General features: G+C 35.1%; 1 long non-coding RNA gene across 1 annotated transcript in view; it reads left to right on the forward strand.

Moving 5' to 3' along the window:
• LOC125850753 (uncharacterized) overlaps positions 1-313 on the forward strand; it is a 1795-nt gene extending 1482 nt beyond the window's left edge. The window contains exon 2 of the long non-coding RNA XR_007444841.1: positions 49-313. This is a non-coding gene — a long non-coding RNA (uncharacterized LOC125850753). The remainder of the gene's footprint in view (positions 1-48) is intronic.
• The last annotated feature ends 12076 nt before the right edge of the window (positions 314-12389 follow it).

Here is a 12389-nt window from a genome sequence, read left to right on the forward strand (position 1 = left end):
TACATTCCACGTACTGAGCCATTTGGCCTGCATCTTTTTATGATGCAGACACAGGTATTCAGGATCATCAACAGGAGATTCGTTGATACATCCGGGAGTTCCAGTTAGCTATGACAAGCCTCTTTGCTTCCGGAGGATTTCATTTACCTTTCAGTTGTATCAGTTGTTAGGAGGTCGTGGGTCTTGTCCCGGCTTCCATCTTTATCAGTTAGAGGCTTCATAGATAGACAATAGAGTTTCAGAAGTCTCTTCATTTATTTTGTTAAATGTTTTGAAGACTAAAGTTGCCTTTTATGGCGAGTTGTATATATATTCTATTATACAGAGTTTTCTTTTGAGTTAAAGATTTATAAAGTTGAGTTTATAAACTCTTATTCAGTTTTAAGCTCTTGTATGCTTAAGTTAGTATTCCGCTTGGAGTCAGCCAGGATGAGGGTTCGCTTGGGGACCAGCAATGGTCTTCGAGTGCCGGCCACGTCCAGGGTGTAGGCTCGGGGCGTGACACTTGTTGACACCCAATTTTTTCCCTCCACTATTAAATTACTTTTCAAACTTCTTAAATTTCAAACAATTTGAAGTAATTATTTTGAAAAATCAAAAATGCCTTCTGAAATCATTTTCAATGCAATTTTCCATTTTTTACTATAAAATATATCTCTATATACTTAGAATATATAGATTTATATAATTTTCAATTTTTGAATAAATATTTGGAAAATCATTTGTACCAAAAAATAGAGTTTTAATTAAGTACGCATCTTATTTCCTATAAAGCTGATTAGTTCACAATTTAACTTATAAGATCATTCTTTTCGAAATAATTATTTTGTGTTGTTAAAAGTTAAGAAGCTTAATAGTTAATTAAATACGTAATTTATTTTGCTTACGATTTATTTAGGATATGGTCAAAGGACCAAGTCCTTCAACTTTCGATTGAGTAATCAATTAGCTCAAATTTCGGCCCAAAGCCTCAAGCAAGCCAACCTTTAATCCGAAGACCCGACCCATGTTCATCTTAAAGTTCCCATACCTTTTTCGTTCTCCTTCATTCCAGCAGCACACGCAACTCCAACAACATTCACCCAGAAATTAAAGAGCGAACCATTCCCAAATTTCCCGCCTCAAATTTCCCCTTTTCTACTTTAATTCGTATAATCCACGTGCTTAGCACAAGCCTAAAGACGCACGTCCATCCCAATTTCCTTTTTCTTTTCAATTGCGTTGCAAATTCGTACACTCTCCAGCTCATACACTTTATCCACTTCAAAAATTGGAGATTTCGCCCTCTCCCACATCATTTCTCAAACGATTTTCAATTTGCAACAGTCCCACATCGATATTTTGTCCATTTTTGGGATTTTTGGGTTTCTATATAAACCCACCTCACTGTTCAGGGGGACAATTTTTGAGACCTGAGAGTACCCCTAAAAGGTTTGGGAATTCCTAGTTTAATAGTTTAAAATTTTGTGGTTGTTCGAATTAAAGAGGTGGAATTGGCTCCGTCAAACTCATTGTCCGGTTCGCTACCTGGAAAGAGGTAAATTCTCTCTTAGTTTTGTTTAATTCCCATCTCTTCTATGTTTTCTATTTATAAGTGCTTAGCTTTGTTTTAGTTTTCATGTGTTGGAGTTTGGTTGATATTAAGTAGCTAATAATGTCTTTCGTTCTTGTTGTTAATATTTTTATAGTCATAAATCTCCTTATCTTCTTTGGTGTTCTATTCATGTTTGTCAACTGAATCTATTCGTAGAGATTACTGTCTATCTTGATGTTAGTAGTTACATTTGTTTCTGTCGTTATAAATTGTTTTACTCGGAAAATAAAAAAAGAAAGGGACTTGTTTTGAAAAATTGACTTATGACTTGAAGAAAAATCAATTTTCCAAAATAGAGTCACCACTTAATTTTTTAAGAAATTAAGAAAACTTACGGTTTTTCAAAAGTTTTAAACATACAAGATCAATTGAAAATAAAAGGGTTCGAGTTCAATGTACATTCCGAGAAGGTGTTAGGCCCTTGAAATGCATGCTAACTTGCGGTTGACCGACGATTTGACTAAAATGACTTGTCAACTAACTTTTTTTTAAAAATAATAATAATTAAGTTTAGAAATAAAGATAGTTTTAAATTGCTACTTTTAAAGGAAAGACTTGGCATAATTTCTATTAGGACAAAATAATCATGCATAATTAAATATATAAATAAGTAAAATAATAGAAAGAAAAATAAAAATGGATATCTTTGGGAACTTAATTAAATTAAACCATAGATCAAACAAAGTTAGTTAATCAACAACAAATAAATTTAAGAGAGAACGAAAATCAAATTTGGGCCTTTGGACCCATTTGTTGCATGGATCTGTTGAACATTTCCTTGGTCTTTAGGCCCATTTTCATTCTTATTTGTCATGATATACACCAAGTGTATATTTGATATATACCGCTGATTCCTGAACTCCCGAACCTGCAATTTTATTTTAACTCTGTATTTCTGCATTTTCCACCTGTATTTATACGCTTTGAAGATGATGTGATGTCTGGTAGGAGATAGAGGCATAATGGAGATTTTGGGTAGTTAGGTGGATGGTTGAGGGATTCTGAGCAGAACTGGAGGGTGGTTTTTTAGCATGTTCTGTGTTTGAATGAGGAAAGTATAGTGGAGGTCTTCCATCTCTTGGAGTGTTGAAAGCAAAAGTCGGATTAGGCAAATCTTGCCTTCTCTGCATTCGACCCTTATTTTGGCGATCTGCTGCATCAACGTCATAATTAATTCATTCTGATCAGCGACAATGGGTTGAGCCACGACAACATCAGTTAGGCCAACATCATCACTGTTATCGCCCATTGTTGACTTTTCTTTTCGAGAATTCTGATTGGGGAAGGAATCTTTGTGAGCTTTCGATCTTGTAAAATAAGGATGATCAATGAGCTTATCGACACAGAGAAGTTCTAAGTATATGAGAATGAAAAATAACTTAAAAGATAAATGTGTTCATCCGTGTAGATGATAAATAATACAAAACATCACACATATGACCACAAACACATAAGAGTTGCTCCACTTGAAGATAAACTATCCCACGTATATAGAGAAATGACTAAGTAAATAGGAATTTGTCTATTTAATTTTGGGATTAGTGAATCAAAGAAGTCGAGTTTCATGGAGCCAAGGTCCTTTTTATACTTCTAATTTTCGATTGATATGAAACTGTAGTCTCCTTGCAAGAGTTGGAAAAGAAAAAAAATTCTCAAAAATGAGGACCAAGCCTTGAAAGGCTGCCTACGTATCTCACGAACGAGAATTCAGGTCCTACATAGTTCGACCTATTTGAATCTCTTTTTGAGTTGAGATAGAGGGTCAACTTTTTTCTTAGATGAGAAAGTAAAGATTTGAAAGANAATACAAAACATCACACATATGACCACAAACACATAAGAGTTGCTCCACTTGAAGATAAACTATCCCACGTATATAGAGAAATGACTAAGTAAATAGGAATTTGTCTATTTAATTTTGGAATTAGTGAATCAAAGAAGTCGACTTTCGTGGAGCCAAGGTCCTTTTCATACTTCTGATTTTCGATTGATATGAAACTCTAGTCTCCTTGCAAGAGTTGGAAAAGAAAAAAAATTCTCAAAAATGAGGACCAATCCTTGAAAGGCTCCCTACGTATCTCACGAAGGAGAATTCAGGTCCTACATCGTTCGACCTGTTTGAATCTCTTTTTGAGTTGAGATAGAGGGTGAGCTTTTTTCTTAGATGAGAAAGTAAAGATTTGGAAGATGAAGTTTGAATTTTTTAGGGAAACTAAAGACTCGAAGGGTATTTGGCCGCACTTTCGATAGTGACTTGATATTTGCTTAGGGGTTCTAAAAACAATTTGAAGAGGAGTGAGCTAGAATATCTCCAAATAAAACATCATATTCACACAAGCAGTTGTAACACATAAACAAGTATTGCGAGTTCTAAACATATATGTGACCTTTTTGTGCCAAGGATAGGCCTAACGATTTTAAAAATGTATAACGTCATTTGAAAAATTCTATTGCCCCAAAACCCAAATTTAGACAAGTTTTACGAATAAACTAAATGGGGATACACAATAGGGGAAATGGGATACAAAATATTCAGTCCCGCGCAGGGGTACAATCCTAAATTAAGCTTCCATGGAAGGTCCTTCATACTTGGTTTCTTATCATCTCCGGATGTTCACGTCTTTGGATGCAATGGTAACTTGATCCTTTTTCGACTCGAACAAACTATTAAACGCCCAACCCCAAGACACAATGTTTTGCCAAATGACGTATACATCCTTCACATTTAAACACATAAACATGATTGTCTTTTATTGACCAATGAGCCAAATAGACACAAGGTGAGCTTCTAATGGGCCCAACACGCCTTGGGTGTTGAGTCAACTTAGTTCAAATGCGCTAAATTTGGGATTTGGTTTCGCTCTACACTAGTTGACTAAGAGTGGCTTTTGAAAGACCAGAAACCCAAGCGGACAACTTAGGCTGGAACTCACGACAACCATTGGATGCATGACTAACTAATAAATTGTCGTTCATTTCGAAAAAGGATTGAGTATAAAAAATCTCGGTTGCGGTTTCGTAAAACTGTTCTTTAATATACTATACATACAAAGAAGATGTCAAGAATGCAATGACAGTAATAGCAATTTAAACACATTAAGCGCAGATAAACAATTCAACAATTAATAGGAATTAGTCAAATAGTCAAATCTTATGGTTATAACTTAATTCCCAACGAAGTCGTCATTTTTGTTTTACTCGAAAAATAAAAAAAGAAATGGACTTGTTTTGAAAAATTGACTTATGACTTGAAGAAAAATAAATTTTCCAAAATAGAGTCGCCACTTAATTTTTTTAAGAAATTAAGAAAACTTAAGGTGTTTCAAAAGATTTAAACAGACAAAATCAATTGAAAATAAAAGGGTTCGAGTTCAATGTACATTCTGAGAAGATGTTAGACTCTCGAAATGCCCGCTAACTTGCGGTTGACCGACGATTGACCAAAATGACTTTTCAACCAAATTTTTTTTTTTAAAAAATAATAATTAAGTTTAGAAATAAAGATAGTTTTAAATTTCTACTTTTAAAGGAATGACTTGGCATAATTTCTCTTAGGACAAAATAATCACGCGTAATTAAATATATAAATAAGTAAAATATTAGACACAAAAATAAAAATGGTTATCTCTGGAAACTTAATTAAATTAAACCATAGATCAAACAAAGTTAGTTAATCAACAACAAATAAATATAAGAGAGAACGAAAATCAAATTTGGGCCTTTGGGCTCATTTGCTGCTTGGACCTATTGAACATTTCCTTGAGCTTTTGGCCCATTTTCTTTCTTATTTGTCATGATATACACCAAGTGTATATTTGATGTATACACCATGTATACCGCTAATTCCTGAACTCCCGGACTTGTAATTTTGTTTTAGCTCTATATTTCTGCATTTTCTACCTGTATTTCTATGCTTTGAACCTGTATACTGTATTTTCCGACTGTATACTAGTGTGTACAACATGTATATCAGCCCCTTTTCGGGCTTTCTAGACTTGAAAATTCAAATTCAAACCCCTGTATTGCTCTCAACCCTTTATGTTTGACAATCTGTCTATGAAGAAGAATCGAGCCTTTATGGCTCTACCCAAGTATGCAAGAAAGAAGTCCACAGGGGACTTGGATGCAATTCACATGCTACAGAAACAAGAACAAAGAAGAGTTAATAAATAGAGCAACTAACTTAAAATAAAAGGAAAGTGTAGACAAAATGCACTAGTTGGCAGACTTCATTTATAAGTCGTGAGGAAATTACCATGTTTGATTAACATTTTGATAAGATGGATGCAGATTCTAAGTCATGTTAATTAGCCCTCTATGATTTATAAAAATGGTGTCAATCTTATGCTATCATTAAAGGAGAAAACTAAACCTATTCATAATAAGAACTCATGCAGACATAATGAGAAATGCTAACAGAAAAGAAAAAATTTGCATCCCATTTGCCACTTAAACATTAATCAATACTAGAACCACAAGCCCAATCATAGAAGATCGGAAACACGAAAATCTAAAAAAAGAAACAGGCAGCAAAACTGAACGAAAATGAGATGATAATCGGCCTCATGATACTAAAAGAAAATAATCTTGGAAAAGACTCTTTCACACTCACTTGAGCCGTTCAAACAACTTAGATAGCTGAACTCAAGAGGAGTACTGAGTAAAAATTTAAGACGAGATAAACATATGCAAATCAATTCTTAAGTAGGCATAAATTTATACTAAATCGGATATACACTGCAAATAAGAACATATACTTTAGACATGTGCACTTGTGAAACTCAAACTCTTAAACAAAGCCAACTTCAAAAGGACTTCAGGGGGGGCTAAAAATATGAACATGCCAGCAAACAAATTATTGACAAAGTATAAACATGCTTTATTTTGACAAAATAGATCAAACTATCAAGTGAAAGGGATCGAAACGAGCAGTAAAAATAATGAATAAACTTGAAATTTTGTGTCACGCCCCGAGCCTACACCCTGGGCAGGACTAGCACTCGGAGACCATTTCTAGCCCCAAGCGAACCCTTGGCCTGACTTACTTAACTCAGCGGAAGACTTAACTCAATGAAACAGTCTCAAATAATAACTTAAAGAATATTAAGTTGGCCAAAATGACACTTAAGTCTTAAACAACATCTGAAAGATAAAGAAAGACATCTGAACTAATAACTATCTGACTGTCTATGAAGCCTCTAAAATACTGAAATGGATATTGGGACAAATCTCACAATATCCTAATAAATGAAAGACCGAAAGCGAATAAAAGAGTCCTCCGAAATGCAAGGAGGCTCACCTCTGACTCTGGGCTGCTCAACTGGATCAACGAGGTGCTAGATGCTGATCCTGGTTACCTGCGTCTGCATCATAATAAGATGCAGGCCAACTGGCATCAGTACATTGAATGTACGAGTATGCGAGTTGGAATGCTAAACCACATATAGGCTAGAATAAATCTGAAAGAAGCTGAATAACTTACCTGGCTCAACTCAACTCAACCTGACTGACTCATTTCAATATAAAGCAATTTAAAGCAAGTGCAATATAAAGAAGAGCTGTTTAAAACATGCTATAAACTCTGTGTGTATGCAAAGATATAATAAATTTGAGATGTATGTAGAAATACAAATGAACTGATGTATATAAAAATACAATAATTGTTGTGGGAGTTTCTTTAACCGACAACCATCACATAAGAGCTATAGTGATGGTACAACGATCGACCTCACGCTGCCAGAGCATTCTATACCCGGCCAAAGGTATAGAACCTGAACTGCCTAATGGATCCACTAGTCTAATTTGAAAAAGATTCATCTAAAGAGGATGAACCTCTTCTACCCATGATGGCTACATGGTTCTATGGGGGCTATGCATTCTTTGAACACTCCCCCAATTCGGTGCTCAATACTCCCAAATATGTACTGGCTCTTATGTTTTTAAAACATATTTCCTTTGTGATTTGAGATTAGTGCTCAAAAGAACTTAGCTCAAAGTCTATCTTGAAAATCAAAGTTTTCCTTCTTGCTTCATTTAGAAAGCGATTACTCTTTTCTAAAAACTAGCCCGAAGACTCTTTGTAAATCTCAGTTTCCGTTCTTATTTAAATGTAAAAACATTTTAAATATCTTTGGGAATACTTAGTCCCCATATACTTTTGAAGAAATGAACTTCAAACTTTACTCTTTACTCAACTTGAACTGTAAGTCTTAAAACAAAGTTAAAACATTTTGAAAAGACTTGGAAAACTCTAAGGACTCATCTTGACTTGACTCTTACTTCTCTTGACTTTGATCTTAACTTTCCTTGAATTAGATTATGGATTCAAGGTTCATGATCTCATGTTTATGGATGATTTCATGATGTTTAGATGTATTTTAGAATGTTAGAATCGACTAAGAAACATAGGTACATCACTTAGGAACACGTACGAGAAGGTGTGGAACGAATAAGGAGAACTGGCGTCCCTGGCGCTCTGAGAGGTGTGGGGGGCCTAGCGCCCCAAACCTCAGAGAGCTGGGTGGGGCGCTTTGGCTGGGGCGATGCACCAGAGGCCAAACCTCAAAGAACATTTTGGGGCACGCTGAGAGGCGCGACGCCCCAACCCCTGTACCCAGGTGTTCTCGACTTTTCTCCTCCGTTTTTCATCTCTAAACCCTCCAAACTTCCATGGTACTTTCCCCAAACCCCTAGGATCAATTGTACCCTCAGTATACAACCAATCTAACTCGCAAAACAGCCCAGAAACATGAATCAATTCACCCCCCAAACATCAACAATTCAACCAACAAGAATTCTACAATTTGTTCTTCAAGAACCTCACTTTTCAATATGTAAACAACCCCAAACCAAAGGATTGAAACAAGTTGGTGTGTGGGTGAACTAACCCAACATAAAAAGATCTCACATACCTTAATAGGGATCATCCCCGACGAATTCCACTCGCAAAGCTTGAATGTTCTTGGCGATTTCTTGATTTCTCTCCTCTTTTCTCTTATTTCTTCTCCTCTCCAAGCCCTAGCGTAAATTCTAATTTATTTTAAACTAAATAAAGTCTTGTTTTACCCCAATTAATTCCTAAAATCAAATTAGGAAATTAATTAGAGAAAAGACTACTTTGCCCTTCCTTAAATCCGGATTGGGACTTTCCTCAATCCAACAGCCCAACTTCCGCAAGTCATATCTCACTCATACGATGTCGAAATCGTGCAATCTCAACGGCGTTGGAAAGATCTCTCCAAGGGATTTCCAAACATATCAAGATCTACTCCTAAATCCTCCTGAGCTAGGAGTTATGGCCTTTTGAAAATGGCAAAAATTCACTTTCTTAACTTACACAATTTCCAGATTTCCTTATTCTTTCCAAAAATCAATATTTTCATATTTTAAACTCTTTATAGTCGTTTCTAGGTGTGAGATGTTACATTTTGACGTCTTGACTCATTCATCCAACTAGAGGTGGAAGAAGGAAGAATATTGTTTTATTAGAAAAATATAATTTGACTGATTTTAAGAGTCGCCACTTAATTTTTAAGAAAAATCAAGAAAACTACTTTTCAAAAGATCAAAACAGAAATCAATTGAAAAATATTTAAAGGGGGTTCGGGGTTCTTATTAGCATTTCGGGAAGAGTTTGAAAGCGCCCGAAATGCCCGCTAAAATGTGATTGTCCGGCAATTAATTATTTGGCTAAATATAATCTTAAGTTAGCTTGAATTGCAAAATTGAACTATTTTTAGTTAGGACCATTTTAAGGGAAAAATGTTGAAATATATCTAAGTGAAATATTTTGTAAAATTATTTATTTGTTTATTTTATTATTATTTTTTAAGTCGAGTAAAAGATGAATAATTTAGTAAAGTAATTAATTCAAAATGAGTGTCTTTCGGGGATTTGGATTTTTAAAACCTTAAGGTTAAATAACAGATATTGACTAGTAAACAAACACAATAAAACAAAGAGGGAAAGAGACTTGGGCCCAAATCTGATTTTTCTGTCTGCCTGGGCCAATATTTGGGCCCATTTTCGTTTTGGGCCTTTGGCCCATTCGAGTCACCTGCACATGTCCTAAACTAACATAAAAGAAAATTATATTTTTTAACTTTGGACCTTAGGCCCAATTATTTCACCTGTCCGAAACTTCTAACAGAAACAATAATGATGACTAAATGGGCTTAAACCCAATAAATAACAAAATACAAAGCTGAATTTGGGGACTTTAGGCCCATTCTCCATCTTCGTATACACTAGGTGTATACTAGTGTATACAATCATGTATTAACTCCAAACACCTGTACGCCAACGTCAAGGACCTGTTCTTTGATTTTCAAGGTTGGCCGATTTGAAAAGAAGGAATTGGAGCCTTCGTGGCTTTCTCGAAATGCAAGGTAAATGTGGTAGGAGTTCTTGTAGAACTCGGACAGATTTCACATGCAAGAAAAATGAAATATTAACACAAAATTCAGCCAAAATAAACAGAGGAAAAGAACGATAAGACAAAAAAGAAGAAAAGCAAATACACATGTAACGATTCCCACAAATGAGCATACAATTCCAAATAGAGGAATATTATAAAGATTTAAAAGGATCCACAGGAAATCCCACAGATTATCACTAATAAGCATAAACTAGACAAGACTATGTAATACATAAAAAAAAGAAAACCAATGATACACAGTAACTGATTCCTAGATATTACAGAAAAGTAGGAATAATAAAACAAAGGTAGAGGGACCAAGGAGACGCTGCCAGTGAGCATATGGAAAATACGAATTGACCCAATGTTAAACGACGATTCTCAATCCATGGGGCTAAAATAAAGCAACAAAGGTGAAATAGTATATTTTCTAAAGGGCAAAAATCTCAAACTAACAACTTCTTAACAGAAAGCAACCAAACCAAGGTGAATTTTTTTTAGAGATAAATCCACACTTAAGTCACAAACACACACACATTTGCAAAGAATTTAACTGGCATACGCTGACAAAATTTTTTATAGACCACACGGATTTGTTGATCATTANCTCAACTTGAACTTTAAGTCTTAAAACAAAGTTAAAACATTTGGAAAAGACTTTTGGAAAACTCTAAGGACTCATCTTGACTTGACTCTTACTTCTCTTGACTTTGATCTTAACTTTCCCTGAATTGGATTATGGATTCAAGGTTCATGATCTCATGTTTATGGATGATTTCATGATATTTAGATGTATTTTAGAATGTTAGAATCGACTAGGAAACATAGGTACATCACTTAGGAACAGGTACGAGAAGGTGGGGAACGAATGGGGAGAACTCGCGTCCCTGGTGCTATGAGAGGCGTGAGGCGCTAGGCCCTAAACCTCAGAGAGCTAGGTGGGGCACTCTGGTTGGGGCGACGCGCCAGAGGCCAAACCTCAGGGAACATTTTGGGGCGCGTTGAAAGGCGCGACACCCCAACCCCTGTACCCAGGTGTTCTCGACTTTTCTCCTCTGTTTTTCATCTCTAAACCCTCCAAATTTCCATGGTAATTTCCCCAAACCCCTAGGATCAATTGTACCCTCAATATACAACCAATATAACTCGCAAAACAACCCGGAAACATGAATCAATTCATCCCCCCAAGCATCAACAATTCAACCAACAAGAATTCTACAATTTGTTCTTCAAGAACCTCACTTTTCAATATGTAAACAACCCCAAACCAAAGGATTGAAACAAGTTGGTGTGTGGGTGAACTAACCCAACACAAAAATATCTCACATACCTTAATAGGGATCACTCCCGACGAATTCCACTCGCAAAGCTTGAATGTTCTTGGCGATTTCTTGATTTCTCTCCTCTTTTCTCTTCTTTCTTCTCCTCTCCAAGCCCTAGCGTAAATTCTAATTTATTTTAAACTGAATGAAGTCTTGTTTTACCCCAATTAATTCCTAAAATCAAATTAGAAAATTAATTAGAGAAAAGACTAATTTGCCCTTCCTTAAATCTGGATTGGGACTTTCCTCAATCCAACAGCCCAACTTCCGCAAGTCATATCTCACTCATACGATGTCGAAATCGTGAAATCTCGGCGGCGTTGGAAAGATCTCTCCAAGGGATTTCCAAAAATATCAAGAGCTGCTCATAAGTCTTCCTGAGATAGGAGTTATGGCTATTTGAAAATGGCCAAAACTCACTTTCTTAACTTAGACAAAATTTCCAGATTTCCTTATTCTTTCCAAAAATCAATATTTTCATATTTTAAACTCTTTATAGTCGTTTCTAAGTGTGAGATGTTACATTTTGACGTCTTGACTCATTCATCCAACTAGAGGTGGAAGAAGGAAGAATATTGTTTTATTGGAAAAATATAATTTGACTGGTTTTAAGAGTCGCCACTTAATTTTTAAGAAAAATCAAGGAAACTACTTTTCAAAAGATCAAAACAAAAATCAATTGAAAAATATTTAAAGGGGGTTCGGGGTTCTTATTAGCATTTCGGGAAGAGTTTGAAAGCACCCGAAATGCCCGCTAAAATGCGATTATCCGGCAATTAATTATTTGGCTAAATATAATCTTAACTTAGCTTGAATTGCAAAATTGAACTATTTTTAGTTAGGATCATTTTAAGGGAAAAATGTTGAAATATATCTAAGTGAAATATTTTGTAAACTTATTTATTTGTTTATTTTATTATTATTTTTTAACTCGAGTAAAAGATGAATAATTTAGTTAAGTAATTAATTCAAAATGGGTGTCTTTCGGGGATTTGGATTTTTAAAACCTTAAGGTTAAATAACAGATATTGACTAGTAAACAAACACAATAAAACAA

Source organism: Solanum stenotomum, unplaced genomic scaffold (assembly GCF_019186545.1).
Source record: "Solanum stenotomum isolate F172 unplaced genomic scaffold, ASM1918654v1 scaffold19035, whole genome shotgun sequence".
Taxonomy (NCBI): Eukaryota; Viridiplantae; Streptophyta; class Magnoliopsida; order Solanales; family Solanaceae; genus Solanum; species Solanum stenotomum.